The sequence below is a fragment of the Lissotriton vulgaris genome, chromosome 9, assembly GCF_964263255.1.
Source record: "Lissotriton vulgaris chromosome 9, aLisVul1.2, whole genome shotgun sequence".
NCBI lineage: Eukaryota > Metazoa > Chordata > Amphibia > Caudata > Salamandridae > Lissotriton > Lissotriton vulgaris.
Window position 1 is genome coordinate 967,692,171 of NC_141697.1, and position 20,425 is coordinate 967,712,595.

The 20,425-nt window shown below is 48.3% G+C and overlaps 1 protein-coding gene and 1 non-coding gene across 2 annotated transcripts in view; one reads left to right on the forward strand and one right to left on the reverse strand.

Moving 5' to 3' along the window:
* Positions 1–20,425, forward strand: part of DOCK3 (dedicator of cytokinesis 3) — a 1,414,611-nt gene that overhangs the window by 596,056 nt on the left and 798,130 nt on the right. The window lies entirely within an intron of this gene.
* LOC147692626 (U6 spliceosomal RNA) lies at positions 20,221–20,327 on the reverse strand. Its single transcript, XR_015300256.1, has one exon. It is a non-coding gene; the product is annotated as a U6 spliceosomal RNA (small nuclear RNA).

The window sequence follows — 20,425 nt, forward strand, 5'->3', positions numbered from 1 at the left end:
ATGGGATTACCTCTATAGAGTACTGCGATGCTTTGGGCTCGGAGAGGGCTACATACAATGGCTGAAAGTATTATACGCTGAGGCGAAGGCAAGAGTGAGAGTGGGTACCTTGGTATCGGACCAATTTGACGTGCTTCGCGGCACCAGGCAGGGCTGCGCACTATCTCCGCTGCTGTTTGCCCTACCGGTGGAGCCCCTGGCGGCGATGGCCAGGAGGGGCGCCTACTACAAAGGTCTGGCTCATAATGGAGCACACCATTTTATATCGCTGTACGCGGATGACCTCCTGCTCTTCTTGGAAGATCCCGCTGAGGCACTTTCAGGAGCCGAAAGACTCCTGAAGCGCTTTGGAGAGATATCTGGCCTGAGGGTTAACTGGGCGAAGACCTGCCTGTTCCCCCTACGTAAACATGAGATTCAGCCCCCTCTCCGACCTTTACTCAGATGGGAGCCCAGTTGCCTGGAATACCTGGGGGTACATATTTATCATGGAGAAGCGGACATGCTGGACGGGAATGTTGGACGCTGTATCCGGGCCCTGAGGGGCAATATGTCCTTCTGGGCCACCCTCCCGTTATCGGTAACGGGCCGCATATCGCTGCTAAAAATGATAGCATTGCCCCGCTTGCTATATTATTTCCGGACCTTGCCTGTTTGGATCCCAGCCGCGACTTTCCGACTGCTGCGATCACTGATCATCTCTTTTTTATGGGGCGCGGGCAGGCGAAGAGTGGCACTGTCCACCCTAATCCGCCCGAAGGACGAGGGAGGCCTAGCTGTCCCAGACTTTGAGCTTTATTATTTAGCTGCTCAGCTCCAGACCTTTACGCAAGAAATTGCAAGAGTCTACCGCGGGCCGGAACATGACAGAGACAGCGGCGTCCCCCGGCATGTGCTAGCCTTCATTGCCCAGCGACAGAGATTACCACTGAGAGACCTGTCCTTAGAGGAAAGAACTCTCCGCCTCTGCTGGAACCGCTCAGCGAAGCGTGCGAGGATTAGATGCCCATATGCACCCAAAATCCCTCTCGGTATGGTAACGGCGCTTCCGCACGGGGGCGACTGGTCACACCTGCAGGGCTGGGAAGAGGCAGGGCTGCAGGTGGTGGGGGACTTGTATGAGGATGGAGCATTGGTCCCATATCAAACGCTGCAAGAACGCTTCGACCTCCCACGAGGCGACTACTTGTTGCATGCGGCAGTAGTGTGAGCCATACAGAGCCACTGGGGAATGGGATTAGCGGAGCCGCCGACAGCCCAGGCCTGTCAGTACACCATGATGGCGGCAGGCACCTATAAGGCGGTTACGTGCTTGTACTCGAGAATGCTGAGAGAAACACTGCAGCCGCTGACTACTTTGAAGGCCAAGTGGGAACTGGATTTGCAAATAGAGATCCCGGACACCACTTGGATGCAACTGGTGGGACGGGCTAGGAAGAGCACGAGGAACGCACAATTCCAGCTTATCCATTTTTATATGCTCCATAGAGCTTACCTTACCCCGGGCAACATACAGAAATATTTTGGGGCGGAAGAGGCAGCTTGCCCGCGCTGCAATACACTGGGGGCGGGTCTGACTCACATGCTCAGAGAGTGTCCCCACCTACAAGACTACTGGAGAGACGTCGGCGACACTTTGAACGAGGCCGCGGACAGGGACCTCCAATACACTACGGCAGTCAGCATTCTACATTGGTTTCCACACACACCCAAAAATAGGATGTCGAGCAGATTCATAGATATGGGCCTCCTGTTAGCCAAGCGGGAATTGACGAGGGGATGGAAGGCGAAAACAAGCCCGACACATCGGAGATGGCTCGCTGAATTTTTGAAATGGGCGGCGAGCGAGAGCACAATTAGGTATCAGTTGGCGCGCAGAAGGGAGGACGAGCGAGCCCTGGAGGCGGCTATGGAGTGGGAACTCTTGGTGCAGGCGCTGCGCGATAGCACACTAGAAGAGGAGGAAGATGATCCAGAAGAGCTGACTAATACTGCTAAAGACCAAGGGAGGCCAACACCAGCACCAGCCACACACACACGATAGATGACTAAGGCCCATTGATTGCAGTTATTCAAACTCAATTCCTGACCGAGAGCGATTGGTGACACATAGGGGGGAGGGAGAGACTAAGGGGTTGGGAGGGATTCTCTTCTGGTAGTGTAGTTGGGATTTTGTTATAGACACTACAGGGAGAGGGGGGATTAGGGGGAAAAACTAAAAGCAGACAAGAAAACCCCCCACATGTGCCATATAATGTCCTCCGACTGGGAAGATTGCATTGCTTTGAGATTTTGCCGCCCGACCTCCGGGTTATGGGCTGAACGGCTGTGTACACCTGATGAGATCTTCAAAACGAGAGGGGGGATTTCACAATAATGATACTACTGTGATTGAATATCCTGTGTTTGGTTCTGCAATAAAAATTGTTTAAAAAAAAAAATGGTGTCAGAGATTGTGAAGATGGTGTGCCCCACCACCACATCCACCACAACCACATCCACCACCACCACATCCACCACCACATCCACCACCACATCCACCACCACCACATCCACAACCACCACATCCACCACCACTACATCCACCACCATATCCACCAGCACCACATCCACCATCACCACATTCACCACCACCACAACCACCACATCCACCACCACCACATCCACCACCACCACATCCACCACCACCACCACATCCAAAACCATCACCACATCCAACACCACCACATCCACCACCACATCCAACACCACCACCACATCCAACACCACCACATCCACCACCACCACATCCAACACCACCACATCCAACACCACCACATCCAACACCACCACATCCACCACATCTATCAGATCCAACACCACCACATCTATGTGTGTGTGTGTGTGTGTGTGTGTGTAAATGTAATAGGTCTTGCATTTGCGAGAGATTAAGCTATTGGCATTGTAAATGACAATGCCATTTATTTATCTGTTTTCAAAACCAACACATAAATAAAAAATGTGTCATTTACAATGCCAATAGCTCTAACTTTTGCAAAGGCGAGACCGTTGCATTGTAAATGCTTGTTTTTCTTATAGGGGTGCACTCGCCCCTGTTTAGCTTCCTCTCCCCACCCCATTTCCTTCACACCTCCACTCCATTGACTCCTCATCTACAATTTACTGCTGGTATGAATGAGTGGAGGTGTGGGTGAGGGCCAGGGAAAAGTGGGGAAGTGTGTGTAATCAGCCAAGGCTTGAGCAATGAATATAAAAGCACCACCACCCAATAGGCCCCCATGTTGTCAAATTTTACTTATCAGCAGTGAGGAATATGTGGTCAGACAGGGCAGAACAAACACAATAAGACGATGGATGGAGCGCTGAAACATTTCGGACACTCACCCCCCAGTCTCTATTAGATCTGGGTTGAATCCATCATCGTACTTTTGCTCACTTCGCCATTCCAGTTCAGACTCAGCCATATGCTAATCAGTTGTGACCCTGTTCCTCATGGGAACAGCCTAGCCCGAAGTGCCAAGCCAGGTCTTCCCTAGACTGGAAACAAGCATCCTGGGACAGGTTTTGGGGTAACATCCCTCATCAGCCAGGCTAGATTGAATCTAGTGGCAAAGTGAGCAAGGGACCCAAGTCTGGGCATTCCCTGCCAACTTAGGGCAAACAAAGCAAGCACAAGAGATGATGGACAGAGCGCTGAAACTTTTTGGACACTCACCCCCAGACAGGGCAGGAGTCAGCCAGGCTGTGAAGGTTTTAGCCTGGAACAGCTGAACCCTAAATGCTAATTATTGCTTTCCAAAAGTGAGATAACGTCTGCAAGTACAAAATTAGTGTTTTCTGTTTAGTGTTTTTTTATTATTATGTTTTAAAATTTCTCTTTGCATGCTGGTCCAAGTACCAGGATGCAAATTAGCCATGTATTTGAAAAGTCAATGTAGTTAATGGTTTACACTTTGTGTATCCTTTATAACAAGCAATAGGCTACATCTAGGCGTGCAAGGAAGAGGGTCAAAATATGAAAACGCCCAAACCATGGCTGGCCCTAAGTGTAGCTTGCATCAGAAACAGCCTGCTCTGGGTAAACCTACTTGATGGTGGAGAGAAACCTAATAGTCATTAAAGTTTGAAAAGCTTGTTGGAACAAAATGTAATACTATTTGGTCTGAACGATCAAATGTCATTAATGTGATCATTCTAATTAACGAGCAGGATTGTAAATTGGAAGTATTTTCAAAATCTTATTCAACGACCATTGAAGAACTGTAAAACTTACACTGCATCAATAGTCGGCCTCACCGGGTCTGAAGGTGGATTGTCTAGTATAGGGCCTGTATAAAATGATTACTCTTACAGGCACTCCAGGTGCGGGCTGAGAACAGCTGGGTCCTATTTTTAGGTTTCGCCTGCACAGAGCTTGCACTGTGTTTACAAAATCTCATGTGAGGAAAAAAAATCTTCAAAGAGGATTACAACCCGCCTTTTATATCCCTCTACTTACCAGTGATTGGCTCCCACGTCACTGCTGTTTCCTTGTTACCTCTTGGTCGGTGCCTCCTTCTCACCTCTTGCTTCCTCCTGGGGTTCAGTCTTGGAGCATTGACCAAGTATAACTTTCTGTGTCCAGTATCCTTTCACTGGCCGCAGGCTCCTTCAAGTACTCTTTTTTACTTTTCTGAATGCACTCTTGTAGAGTTCATGCCTCTGCAGTTCCTCTCCTTCACCCCTGCACTTCTCCCACTCTCCATCGGATCACCCCCACCTCTGTGGTGTCAATCCTCCTCACGCTGTCCTAAACTACGTGCCAGTTTAATTGGTGGGGGGGTGCTTGTTTTTCTCGGTGTGCTTTGTACCATATGCCTGCATTATTGTGCAGCTTCAAGGACTGTTACTTCCCAGCTGAGGTCTTTTTTTTGTTGCTGCCAATAAAGTTTTTGTTTTAAAGTTCAAGTTTTGGATTCATTTTTAGTCACTGGCTTAAATGTATTAATGATTTTGTTCCGCGATCCATTGCTTTGCGCAAGGTAGGCATTTCTTCATACCTCCGACACCTGGAGATGGTTAAAATCCTTGTCCTCTCCAGGTGGGCAAACATCACCCCTACACCCCCTGCCGTTGTTCTCTTTATACCACCCCTCAACCTTCTGCTACACATTTGTTTCCCACCTTCTTGCTGCTTGTTGCTCACCATCCCTAGCCTTGCGCTGTTTTAAGGCATATTGCACAGCAGCGCGGACTGATGTGCAACATGGCTTAAAGTAAAGAAAAACAAAGTGCCATGGCGCGCACAGTGTTGAACGCATCATAAGATTTGTTTTTATTTACTTTAGACCATGTTGCACAGCAGACCTGTTGCTGCTGTGCAACATCTTTTACATTAACAAAGCCAAATAGCTTATGCTAAGCTATTTGCCTCTGGTAATTATTTTTAAGGATGTTGTACAGCAGCACAGGCTGTTGTGCAATACTGCTTAAAGTAAAAGTGCCATGAAGCTGTCAACGCTGGCCATCCATAGCACTTTCTATTTAGAAATTTTGAGCCATGTTGCACAGCAGCCGTAAAAACATAGTGCCATCATATTACTTTGTTTTCATTTGCTTTAGGCCATGTTGCAAATTTGCAGCACGTGCTGCTGTGTAGCATCTTTAAAAAACCATTAACAAAGCCAAATAGCATCTGTGGCGCTCTTTGGTTCTGCTAATGTTTTTTGGTCTCGCCTGAGCCAACGCACATGCACTGCCCTGGGAGCTTCTAGTAAGGACTTTCAACTCGATGCTCGTGCGTGTGTTTTTTTTTGTTGCTCACATGCTATTGGCCTTTGTGTAAGTCTTTCTAAGAAAGACAGCATGCAATTGGCTAAAGGCGTGTGCATGTCCCTCCTTCTCTCTCCCCTGGCCTAGGGAGCTCGGAAGCGTGCAGCAGCGCAGGGCCGGGTGCCAGCTGCATACCTCGCATTCCTTGCAGTGCGCGCCCACTGTGCTTGTTCCTGTCTGCCCTGCCAAGCCCCTAACACACTTTGGCTGGCCTCTTGACCTTCCTTTTTCTGGCCTCCCCCAGGCCCTCCCTTGACCTTCGTGGCACGTTTTTCCCCACTGCGACACATCCGTGAATCTTCTGGCACCAGGGTCCTTGGTAGGTTAATTCGAAGGCACATTGTGGCCCCGGCGCGGGCTGGCCTTACTTTGTGATAAAATTAGGCGCTTAGTCGTGGTAGTAGCGTTGCTGGGTAGTGGCGACAGATGCGGCCTGTTTATTAGTCATTATTCCTTCCGACTCCTGTGTACGTGGAAATTCCCATCTAGAGAAAATCAGCACAGAGTTTGTAAAATGAGCATGGAACTTAAAAATATGTTCTTCGAAGTAATGCTAGGAACATATTTGAAAGTACTAACTGCTTGCGACTGACCCGCTCCCTCATCACCACCTCTATCGCATTACCAAACTTCCCATTTTCTTTGTCTTTCTGTATCACCTGCCCCGTTTCTCCAATCCCCTGCTCCCCTCCTTTCGCTCACTCATCGTGCTCTTAGTTCACTTTGTTTCCGTCACTCCTCATTGTTCTATAGTACCTACTCCCCGCTTCTGCCCCCAACACAACAAAACCCACGTAACGCCTTACTCTGTCCCCCCTCTCATCGCCACCACCTTTCATTCATCAGATCACACCCCGACTTTCCTTCAATCACACCCCGACTTTCCTCCAGTCACAGCCTCCTTTACCGCACTCGTGACCCCCCCCTTCCCTCATCACTACTACAAGATCAGAACATCTGGCCTCCGCCCGGGGAGGGGAAGCTCATTCAGTCCAAGGCTAGAGTGACTGGCGGGAAATCTGGTCTCCTTCCAGAATTCTTCACCAGGGATGCCGCATCTGAACACCATTTGTCCACCATTCGCTGAACAATTTACAACAAGCATTTGTAATGCAATAGGTCTCGCATCTACACGAGTTTAAGCTATTGGCATTGTAAATGACAATGCCTTTTATTTATGTTTTGAAAACGAAAACAAAACTTAAAAGCATTGTCATTTGCAATGTCAATAGCTTAAACTTGCGTAAATGTGGAACCTATTGCATTACAAATGCTTGTTTTAAAGATATTGTAGAGAACTACCGGCTGTTGTGCAACACGGCTTAATGTCAACAAAAAAACACCATGACGTGGTCAACTCTGCCCGTGCTATAGCACTTTGTTTTTTTATTAACCTTGAGCCATGTCGCACAGCAGCCGTGCTGTTGTCCAACATCCTCAAAAATCATTGACAATGCCAATAAGTCTCACATACGCGAAACTTTTTGGCTTTGCCAACCCTTGTTTGAAATTGCCACTGAAAAAGAAAAGAAATGCCTGACTGGAAAGTACTTTAAAATGAATTTAGCATTTATTATTCTTTCAAACAATTTGTGCCCGATTATACATGTGTAGCAGATTTATAAAACAGTATTTATTTAAAATAGTAATTAGATGTCATCTTTTCTGATTCTGGTGTCTGCCCACTTAAATGAATTGCCCCCCTTTTTATATGCCCTGTCACTGTTCTTTTAATAGCACGAACTGCCTGTATTGAGCTCATTCCTAAGCTCCTCCAATATTTGAACAGAAATGGAAAAAGGCAGAAGTAGATCAGGAGAACTTTTATTTTGAGTCTTTGGGCAACAGGTGATTATTACTGAATGGTTTCAGTAAAGGCTACTGTAGATTTCGAATTAGCATTTCAGAGCCTAAGACTACTTAATTAATTTTAGATAACACAGTTATTCGTTCTGAAAACATGTCTCTCTAAATTTAGAAATACTGACCAGTCGAGGCTTACTTCAGGAATTGTAAAGGATATGGAACTCAAATACAACATGATACAGATATCGTAGGCGATAATCTTAGTACCAAGCCAAGTTATATCTTTTAAAAGTCCTTATTTAGAGGAAAGGTTCATCAGAAGAAACTGTATGAATGGGCTCGGCAACTTGCAGAAACACGCTTCTCAACAGATGTGTTCTGTTCTCACCAGGTACCAACTAGGGTGAGCACCCGACTAGTTTTCTACCGGCACCATCGGTATGTTAATGTTACAGCCGGTACAAAAACAAGCAAAATCAAGTAAATCCAATATATTTATCCCTTATCTGTGCATACTTCAAATAGCAAATATAAATAGAAAGCACTTTTAAATTTGCTTTAGAGCTGGGTTAAGGAAGCGCTGGCCACCCTAATTATAATTTCCTTTCGTTCAATTGGACTAAATTATTAATGATTTATAAAAGCAAAGCCCCGGACTGGAAACGTGGAATTGGCCAGTGAGAAGCGATATTAAAATATTTTATGCTGAAGGAAACAATATGACTAGCTATGTCTGCCCTTATAAAATTAAGGACTTACGCCCTATAACGCACATCTCAGCGTACATTTCTTCTCAGCCATTGAGAATTCCTTCCTCCATTCCCAATGTTGTTAGGTCAAGCCTATAGAGCGCTTGTGCTGTAAGGATGATCTGTTGTATGTACTTTGTGGACTTTGATTCCTTCCATCACTTGTGATTTGTCTAGTAGGTTGTCTTGTAAAAATCTTTACTTGCTAGTGGGTAATTTGGCTTACTAGTTCCTGCTTTTTCCAAGTTGTTCACTCCCCTGGACTGTTGCCTCAGAACTTGTAGGCTTCCGAATGTCCAACTGTAACATCTCTTTAGGGAGTACTTTTTCCTTTCTCTAAGAACATTTGACGAGAGCGCTTGATGTTTTCAGTGCTCCTAGGAACATTTCTGTAAACAGGGCTGTAAATCGTGTTCTTATCTTCTTACATTTGCTGTGCCTTCAAAGAAAGACGTCAAATGTTAGAGGCTGTAGTACCAGATCCAGTCCCTGGTATAACACCAAGCTCGCCTCCTTGCGCAAAGAGTGTAAGAGGCTGGAGAGAGCATGGAAAAGGAATTATGACCCAAATCTGAAAAAGCTGTATGGTGCAGCTATTAAGCAATACCATGGGTCTATTTAAGTAGAACGGGCCATCTATTATCCGGAAGAGATCAAGTGCAGCACCAATCCATCAAAAAGTATCTTTTCAATACTGAAAGTTTTGCAATCACCTATTGTCTCGACTGCCACTCTGTTGTCATCTAATGATCAATGCGATGCCCTGGCCTTCTTTTTTGTGGAGAAGGTAGAGAAGATTTACCAATCCTTCCCCCAGGTTGTATCAGTTCCTGTCCTCATGGCCCTGCCCTCTGTCTCATGCTCGCCGTCTACTCTCCCCGCCATTTCTCAGGAGAAGCTCTCAGTGATTTGCAGGAAGGTCAAGTCTGGTTCCCCGTCTGACCCCCTGAAGCCGGCATATGCATTGAGAATCCTTCCTGTGCTCATCCCCCGCTGTGTCATGTGATCAACCTCTCTCTTTCCACAGCGACTGTGCCTTGCACTTGGAAACATGCTAAAGTGGTTCCTCTATTAAAAAAACCTAATTTGGATGCCACTAAGTTGGAGAGTTTCTGCCCCATCTCCCTCCCGCCCTGGGTCTCGAAAATCTCTGAGGTCCACGTCAATGCCATTCTGATTGATTACCTGGAGGTTAATAATCTTCTAGACCCATCTCAGAATGGATTCCGCCGTGGTCACAGCACAGAGTCTGCTCTGCTGGCGGTAACTGAACATCTGAGATGGGCTTTAGATTTTGCTCAGGCACTTGGAGGCGGCAGGCATAGCCGAAGGCACGCTGGCTTGTTCACCTCCTTTTTGTCTAGGCGGACTTTCCAGCTGATCGCCCCTCCTTTTTCATCTAGAGTCTATGCTGTCAAGCAGGGGGTCCCTCAAGGTTGGGCTTTGAGCCCCACCCTGTTCAATCTGTAAATGCAACCACTGGCAGAGGTGGCTAAGAACAGAGGGCTTACGGTGGTGTCGTATGCAGACGATTTTTTTATTTTTTATTTAAGAAGTTTTATATAGCACTAGCCAGACCAGAAGGTATCGGAGCGCTTTACAACAAGTATAGAGCAGTGCAAAAGACAGCAAATATAGTACAGTCAGCGAGACGTTCAGGATATGAGTCACAGTAGAGATGGCCATCCGCATATACCCAGTTGGCAGTCACTCTCACCGACGATACTACTCGAGACGCCTGCAAGTTTCACAGCAATCTCGAGGCTATCGCTGTGTGGATGACTGACAACAGTTTACAACTCAACACCAGTAAGTCCGAGGTTCTGTTAGTGGGGAGAGACCCAGAGCTGTGGTGTGAGCACTGGTGGCCCGCCGCTCTGGGGGTGGCACCCTCCCCCAAACAGGCGGTAAAGAACCTGGGGTTCTGGCTGGACACTGCCCTTAACTTTAGAACTCAAACTAAGAAGGTGGCTGCGACGTGCTTTGGGCTGTTGTGGGGGCTTAAACCCCTTCTGGGCTTCTTCGATCCCTCAGTCAGGCAGGTTGTTGTCCAGGCTCTGATTTTGTCCAGACTGGACTATGCTAGCTCCCTCTACATCGGAGCCAATCAGACCAAGATTGTTAGACTTCAAAGGGTTCAGAACGCTGCTGCCCGAGTGCTCCTTGGTGTGCCAAGGCGATGCTCTATCTCTAATGCTATTCACCGCCTTCATTGGCTTCCCGTTGCTAGGCGTATTGAATTTAAGGCCCTTTGTATCACTTTTAAAACTCTTAACTTCTCATCGCCCAGCATTCTGTCTGACCTTCACTCTTTCTATACTCCCTCCGTCAACTCCGTTCCATGGGACAGATCCTGGTGGTTGTCCCTAGGGTGAGGAGGGCGCGTGCTGGTGGCCGCTCCTTTCAAGCGCTGGCTTCTCGACTCTGGAATTCCCTCCCCATCTCCATTCGTAGTCTCCAGGTTTATTTGCCCTTTCGTAAAGCGATCAAAACATTTCTGTTTCCTTCGTTATAAGTTGTTCTGTTGTCTTCAGCGGTACTAATCTGGTTTCAGCGCCGGGACGCCCCTTTGCTGGGGCAGTTGTGCACTTTACAAATCCGCCTAACATAACATAACATAACAAGTGCACCTCCCTCACCGCCGCTGCTTTCAAGCACCTGAGCTAATTTATTTCTCTGACTTCAAAGTGAGAGGATTTTCCCCGACCCCCAAACCCTCCCACTTCGCTGCTTGAACCATCCCACCAGCTCCTCCCTTTCAGTGGCCATTCCTTTTTGAAAATGACTGAATCTTTGGGCCTTCTGAGCCATCTTCCCTTACTCGAGTCTGCAATAGCTGCAGCCAATGAGAGCTTGCTGTATGCGAACCAGTCAGAAAGGCGCCTCCACAATTGGCAACGGTGAAGGTAAAAAGCTGGAATTGTGTTCAACCATGCTTCATCCTGGGCAGCACATTCTTAACCCAGATCTGAGTGTCAAATGAGTGCAAGCTGCACCGAGAGCCCCTAGGCGGCGAAGGAAGTGTCACTCATCCATAAGCACTAGGTGGTAGTGACAAATGTGAGAAGGACTAAACACTGGCCGCCTCGTTCGGTTACAGAATGTCACCACTCAGAGATTTCCAGGGTACGGGTTCCACTTGCTGAACTCGCCACACAAGCTAGGATCACTTTAATCGGGGTAGCCACAATGTTAAACTCATATTTTCAACTGTGTGTAATAGAGCGCCTAATCAATCAAACACCCATCCCTCCTGCCCCCTGGAAAGCCTCGGCCATTTTAACAGGAGGCAGCTGTTCACCTCCCCCACTCTTTTTCATCCACCAGTGCACAAGAGCACAAGGAGTTCACCACACCCGCGGGCTATCACTGCCCCTACCCATCTGCACTTCAGGGCTGTTACAAACGGAGGAACTCTTGGCACTTACTGCAAATCAGCCAGTCAGTCAACAAGCTTTATTCGAATTCATATAGAAAATTCATAAAAGCATACAAGATAAAAACACATTAAAATCAAACAAGGTTATGTACATTACGTGGTCACTATTTGTACAAGGTTAAAGAGAATTTGTTATACTAATGAAATCGATTTTACAGTTCATCATAAACAAACCCTAGCAGCTATGGTACAACTGCAAATCAAAACATAACCAATGGGCTCAGTTTCAACTGACGCAGAAGGCAACTTTAGAAAAAAACAATTTTAAAAACTCAGAAGCAGTGCTTCCAGTATTGAAAATGATTCCTTTGGAAATCACATACTTTTCTGGGGCTTCTTGTCTCTCATACAGAGGGATATTCGGGGCTCTTCCTCCGGGGGAAACGGTAGACAAATGTGAACACAAGGAAGATACTGCCCTTAAATGTGCCTACACAAGGATGCGGATGGAAGTGTTTACACGAGCATGTCCTTAGATGAGTGTGCAGGTCAGTCAGTCAATTCCTTTATTGCGATAAATTAATATCATATAAAGACAAGAAAACACAGTCATAAAAAGTATACAGTCGATTACAATAAATACACAGTTAATTACAAATTTCTAAAAGTAAAACGACGTTTTTCTTAAAATTCATTCCATGTAGTATTATAAAATACTGTGCAGGTAACTTTGAGTGTATATAAAGGTTGCTGGGGATCAAGTCTGCACCACTGAGTGCTGCTGCCCTGCACCTTCCCAGTGCCCAATGCTCTACTTGTTGCATGTTGCCCCACCCCTCCAATCTTTTACCACCGCTATTTTATTCTTTAACCCCTTCGCCGTGGGATAATTCCTCCGCGGCGCTGGGGGGGGTGGGGGGGTGCGCGCAGCGCCATGGTGCTTGTGACGAGCTCAGCTCGTCACGTTGCACGGTGGCGCTGTGCTCATAACGAGCTGGCTCATCATGACATGCCCGTTTCTGTGGAACGCTCAGCACAGCAGGGGCTGAGCTCGTCATGAGCACGGGAGGGGTTTACCATCTTGGCTTTCCTTCCACCTCCCTTGAACTCTTACTACTGCCTGGTTGCTATCTGCTTCTCCCCCACCCTTGCTGGCTACCTTGTCTCCACCCTCATGCACTTGCTTCTTTCTTTCGCCCTTACACTGTACGTTCTTTCCCACGCCCTTGAACTCTTTCTTGTCTCGTCCATGCACTGTTCCTTCTCTAGCCCTTGCACTCTTCCTTCTCTCACCCACCCTTGCACTCTTCCTTTTCTTGCCCGCCCTTGCACTCTTTCTTCTTCCCCCAACCTTTGCTCTTTTTGTCCCTCCCACCTCTGTGTTTTTCTCCCTTCTGTTCTCCCTCCTGCCCCTGCTCTGCACTTGCTTTCGATCCCACTGTTGCTCTGTTCCCATCTTCTCTTCTACCTCCTACCGTGCTCTATTCTCCCCTTCTCTTTTCTCACCTAATCATTTTCTGTCCTTTTTCCCTCTTTGCTTTAGCTCTTTTGCCCTCCCCATTGCCCTCTTTGCGCGTAACACAGGATCCTGTAAAATGCTACAGGGCTTCTGCACACATTGTGCCTCATGCAACAATTTGGAGTTACTGTGGCAGGCACTGTGTTCTCGCAGTACTGGTCGTATGCTGTGGACTTGATTCTGTTGATGGGCAGTGTCATCATTCATTAACTTTAACAGTGAAAAGGGCACTTTTCAGAGTGAATGATCTTCTGTGATTCTAATGTTGACCAATGAGTTGAAGGCTGTCTGAGCAATGGGTACTGGAATTTTCGGTATGCAACAACACCCAGGTATCTTCTTTCTCTGTGCCAGGTTTTGAATCGTTGTCTATGCTCGCTGTAAATTTTGGGACCTAAAAGTTGTTGTGCCTATTCTAAAAAAATTGTCCAGTCACTATCCATGCTGCAAACTGGAAACCTTGCAGGATTTTATGTTTCTTCAAAATAAAAATTAATTGATACCTGTCATAGTTGTTGTTATCCCATACTTACCGCGTTGTTTCAACTTAGTTTCGCAATCCCCTTTTCTTCCCCCAACCTCCAAACTTTGTGTTGCTTCCACCATCCCTGTCATCCATGTTGCGTCTGCCCATGTGGCCCACCGTGTTGCCTTTTCCCACTAGCTTTGATAAAGGATTTATAACATTCCTTTCTATTTGTCACCTTATCTGTCCATCTCTATATGAGCTGCGGCCGCTGCAGGTAAGAGCGGTGGGGCGGTGGGGCCGGGTGGGGGTGATTTTGAGAGACAACAACGAGGGAAAATTAAATAAATAAATAATTTTTCCTCGTGGTCTTCTCTCAGAATACCCCATCACCCGGCCCCACCGCTCTTACCAGCAGTGGCCGCGGCTGTCCATATGGTCTCACTTTTATAAGTGATGGATGCATTGGTATGTGATATCAAGGACAAGTCAGTTTCCCAACGATATCCATACAATGATGTGGTTATTGCTCATAAAACATCCTATGCGCTACAGAGAGACCACAATTTGCACAAGCAAAATCTATTACATTTTAATTTATTAGAGATCTTTGAAAAGCGCAGCAGATCGTTGTAAATCTACCTTGGAGCAACTGTGACGGAAAGAAGAGGTGCTTCAAGTTAGTCTGAAATTTTAAAAGGTCCAATTAGGATTTATTGGGTACACTCCCACGCCTCATACAGACAGACGAGCATCCAGGAGCAGACCGACAGCTCATTCATTACATTTTAACATACACTGATAACCATTTGGTTTACAACACAGACCCTATCAACAGTAAATCTCAAGAAACCCTTTGGTTTGCCAATGAATAATATTCATTTGGTCGCCCTCCCTATGTTTTGTGTAAAACCACCTTCCTATTTAACATTGTTCTCTCAAAGCTTCCAAATACTTTTTAGCTCCATTCATACACACCCCATTCTGCCCCAATCAAAACCAAAACAAATCGCCAACTCCAATCCAAAACATTTTTCCCACTCCACTCTCTCCCACTCCAATTGAAAACATTCTACCCACTCCAATCTGCTCTACTCCAATCCGCCCCACTCCAAACTGCCCCACTGTAATCCAAAACAATCTGCCCACTCTAATCAGCCCACCACAATCTGCCCCACTCCAATCTCCCCCACTCCAATCTGCCTCACTCCAGTCCCCCCACTCCAATCTGCTGCACTCCAACCTGCACCACTCCAACCTGCACCACTCAAGTGAAAACAATCTGCCCCACTCCAGTCCACCACACTCCAATATGTCCTACTCCAAAATATTCTGCCCACTCCAATCAGCCGCACTTCAATAAAAACTAACCTTCCCAACTCCAATCTGCCCCATTCCCAATCCAAAACAAACTGCCCCACTGATATTAACCCCACTGATGAATCGGATAACTAATAATTCATCCACTCCAATCTTCCCCACTCCAGTCCACCCCAATCCACCTCACCCCAATCCACCTCACCCCAATCCAATTCACTTCATCCCAATCCAATCCACCCAATCCATCCCACTCAACCCTACTCCACGCCACTTCACTCTATGACACTGCACTCTTTGACGCTCTAATCCACTCAACTGTGCTCCCCTCTACTCAACTCTACGATACTCTTCATTCCCTACTCCACTCAACTCCAGCAAATCCAGTCTATGACACTCTACTTCTTCCATTCCACTCCAGGACACTGGTAACTGCCATATAGCAACAATCAACATAAAAACACATCATGCCACATAATTCCAATAAACATAACCTCAGTCAACACGACACAGTCCCACGCAACACAATTCCACTCCACACATTTCCATTGCACACCACATAATTTGTCAACAAACCACATTATTCAACTCAACAACACATTTACACAACACACCACATACATCCAATCCACACCACAGAATTCCACATCATGCCACAAAATTCAACAGCACACCACATAATTAAACCCGACAATATCCTAATACCCAACACAAAATACCATTTCACAGAATTACACTCCACTATACACAATCCCACCCCACATAATTCCAGTACATTCCAAACCACATTATTACTATCCACATAATTCCACTGCACACCCTGCCACATATTCCCACTACACACATCCACTCCACACTACACAACTCCACGCCGCACACTTTCCACAAATAACAATTCCATTCCAACCCACATAATTCCACTCCACATCACATACATCCACTTCACTGCGAAACACATGGGCAAATAAAAGACATCGTCATTTACAGAGACAAGAGTTCTTGGTATGGCAAATGCGACACCTATTGGCATTGCCAATGCTTGTTTTTCTGTGGGCGGAGTGCGCTGCAATGAATGTTAGTGTTGTCTTATTACTTACCGGTAATCTTCATTACCCCGATTAGGGTCCTCCCCGTCCCAGTCCTTACCACGTGAGGCAGTCCTGCCTCCACCCAGCCAATCAAAACGCCAGAAATCCAAAGGTCGAAGGTGACATAAGCCCCTCCCACCCACCGCCATGCCTGTTATCAACAAGACTCAGACACAAACACAGCGGGAGGGAGGGAGGGAAGAGGACTGGGACGGGGAGGACCCTAATCGGGGTAATGAAGATTACCGGTAAGTAATAAGACATTACCCCCTCATGGGTCCTCCCCGTCCCAGTCCTTACCACGTGAGGAACTCACAAGCAGAAAATCAAAAAGAAAAAATGCAGGACACCAGGGATCCATGCAAAAGTACAAAACTTCAAACAAGAAAGCATCGACGAACAGCAGCGTACAAGACGCCAACAGAAATCGTCAGAAGAGGCAAGAAAAACATCAAGCCGAGAATGTCACACAAAAGTATGACTGGACCGCCAAAAGGCCGCCCCACAAAGCACCAGGATAGAGACCCCGCCCCATCAGCACAGGAAGCAGGCACAGAACCCACAGGAGACAAACAGGTCAGGAGAAACCTGAGACTGTAGTGAACATCGGTGGCAAAACAGAAGAGCCCCGCGAACACCCAAAGAAGGGGAAAGGGAGAAACCCCCACACCAGGCAAAACAGGAAGCAACACCTCCAGCCGCAAAAGGAAACGCGAAGAAACAGGCAGAAAAGCCCGATCTAAGCCGCAAAACTACTCAAACCTGCAGAAACTGCAAAGAAGGAAACAAAACGAGCAAGGCGCCCAACCCACCCAACCGACAAGCGGAAGAGAAGGCCAGCAAAAGAAAACACCGCAGTGGACAACCACCACACGTCCACCACTAACAAGGACATGAAAGGGGCAACCGCAGACCATGCAAAACAGCAGGCAAGGCCCAAAGAAGAAATGAGAACAGGAGAGCCCGGACAACGAAGCAAAAGCTCCGAAGAAGCCGACCCATCAAAGGGCAACAACCACCGAGGAAGCCCCAAGGCCCCGACAAGCACAAACCGCCGTCAACGAGCAGACAAAGCGGAAGGGGAAAAATCCCAACAACAAACCCAAGCTGGAGAAACCAGCACAGAAACAGGAACCCCACCATGGATTCCGACCAAGAGAAGAGCACCAGGAAACAAAAGAGCCCCAAAGTGCATCACAGCTCCAAAGAGCAGAAGGCCAACGCGACCAACACACGCCACAGGCCACCACAGAAGAACAGCCCAAAGACGCCAAAGACAGCCGCTCAAGAGACAGGCAGTCAGAAGCAAGCGCCAAAGACAGGGCAAAGACAGCTGCGGACCCAGAAGCAGAGCCGGAGGCAAGGGAGGCTGGCCAAATCCGACTCCCAACAGCAACAGCAGGAGCGGAAACCAAAAACAGCAAGGCCAACCCAACACCGACACCCCCCAAACCTCCGCAGAGCGCCCGGGAGGAGAAAAACGGGAGGGAAGGTATACAGAAAACCCGAAGGCCAAGGAAACGAGAGAGCAACCCCCGAGGACAGACCACCCCGGAACAAAAACCGGGGGAGAAGAGCAACAGGAGGGGAAGCAAAAATGACCAAACCAAGAGACCCAAACCAAAGACAAAAGGACCTGGAACAGCGGAACAGACAGAGGGAATGCTACACGAAGTAGCAAGACAACCCAGCGAAGGGCCATTCCAAGCACCAGCGCACAGTCCCAAGCACCCCCGCAATGTCCCAACAAAAGGACATGTCCCGTCGAAACAAGCACCAGACAGCACCAAACAGAGGACGGCAGGAAGCGGCCCAAGCCACCAAAAGAAGGCACAACCAGAGTACCATTCCAGTAAAGAAACCAACCGTTGTAACAGGGATGCCTCTCAAGACCCTCTGAAAGACAACAGAGAAGTCGCCGCCCAGAAACAAGACAGGGAAGCCCGCAGGAACAGAGACACGTACCGGGACCCCCCAAGAAGGCCCAAACAACAACGAGCCCCCAGAGCGCCAGCCCGAACAACAGACAAGCCGGCCACCAGGGACCCCAACGGGGCCCCCAACCCAAGGACAGGCATCCAAGGACAACAAGAGGAGAGAGGAAAGCAGAAATGCACCCCCCACACCAGGTCAGGAGAGCAAAGCCACCAGACCAGGGGAGAGAGGAACCAGAGCCTCGTAAACAGCAAGACAAAGGACCCAACAAGACATCAGAAGAAACACCAAGGACACGAGGTGCACAAGAGCCCAAGGAACCACAGCCGAGGAGGCAACCACCATCTGCCGGACACAAAAACCAACCCCGAGCAGGGCAGGAGGGAGACCCAGTAGGACCCGCAGAAGATCCAACAGGACAGAGAACAGATCCGGATATATGGAACGCCTCACGAAATGCGTGTCATCCCAGCGCAGGGGCCATGTCAACCCCCACCAGCAACGCTCAGCAGAAAGCATACGAGCCGCTGAAGCGAGCACTGAGAAACAGCCCCCAGCAAAGCGTCAAACCGGTCCCGAGGAACTGAAGCCCCCGAACAGGAACCAGACGAGGAACAGCCAGACCCATAACGACCCCAGAAACCGGAACCAGGCCAGCAAACCCCCACAGCAGGAGCCAGCACCGTGGAAAAAACCAGAGGAGCATGAGAGAGACCGAAAGGAAACACCTGAAAACAGGAAACGGAACTCAACCACCGCAAACCTCTGAGCAGCCGGATGGAGGGGATCGAGAAAAACAGGTGACTCCCACACCTAGGGAAGCCAAAATTACCCACCAAGAAGAGGGGAAAACCGGGCTGCAAGGGGCTCAACCGAAAGGGACACAGCCGCACCAACCCGACCAAAGCCCCGGGAGGCAGAACCGAACAGAAAGACCAACGGGAGCCAGGACCTGGAACAGAGAGAAAGAGGACCCCCGGCCCCACTCCATCACCAAAACCAGCACCACAGAGCGTAGCGACAAAAAATTGGCCGACGCCAAACAAGAATGGCCTAAAAGGGGGACAGCCCGGAATGGAAACCGGCAACCAAGAATGACGACCAACAGGAATCACCATTCTCAAAGCAGACCGGACCAACGACACCAAAGGAGATAGGCGACCCACAAGCAGGTCAACACCAGGAGTGGAACACATAACCTGAAGAGGAAGAGATGCAACCACCAGGCCACAGAGACTCCACCCGGGCACAACATATCGGACTGACATTCAGGGGCAGCAGCAGGCGCCGCAGAGGCAGGGAACCAAACGTAGTGCAAAAAATGCAGGCATAGGACCAAGGCACCAGGGGAATGGCAAAGCACCAAAACGCAGGCCAGCGAGAAATCTCACAAGCCCCCGCCGCCCCGGTAGCCGAGGACAAGGCCCAACCATCCGGGACCGGAAGGAGGGACCCCTAAGAAAGCACAGACTGAAAAAGAGCAAGCACACACCCCAAAAAGGAGAAGCAGCATACGAACTCTTGAGAGCGGAATCCACCAACCGCCCAACCCGGACCTCCAGGGAAGAAGCCTCCGAAGACCGAGGGAGAAGGCGCAAAAAAGAAGAAAAATGGAGGATACCAGGTGACAAAGACCGCCAGGCGAAATCGTGTCCCCAGAAAGAGAGGAACACCCCGCATGGCAATGCCAAGCCACACCGCAGCCAGTACAGCCAACAGGACAGCATGAAATGGCCGGTAAAAAATGGGTATAAACCCCGCCGGAGCAAATGAATCAGGGAGAAAGACCCAGCAACAAAACGCCAGAAATCTCATGGACCATCCCCGAATGTATACCCCAACAGGGAAAAAACGTCCACGATCCCACCAACAAGAGATGATGGCATAGCCGCATGCACCAGCAGCGCAGACAGCGCAAAACAGTCCAAGAAAAACTGCAAAAGATGCTACGTGGACAAAGAGAATGCAAATTTCCAAAGCACAGCATGAAAATGAACATCCCAAGTCACATTGACAGCATAGGCAGGACTTGAACCCTCAGCACATGATAGCCTGTGACACCAGAGGCATATGACATACCAAAGAGCAACAGCTCCGTGGATGCACCGGAGAGGAAGTCCCCTCAAACATGGCGAGTAAAGGAGTAAACCCCATATATGGAACGCTTCACGAATATGCATGTCATCCTTGTGCAGGGACCATGCTAATCTACTCTGTATCGTTCCAAGCATAGTATATGTGCTGCCGAAGCGAGCAACAGGAAAACACCCAACACACATTGGTGGTGGTATAGAAAGGAAGTGCCCAGCAACCTCCAGGAAACACTGCCCCAAACAGTAATCTCATATGTGAGAA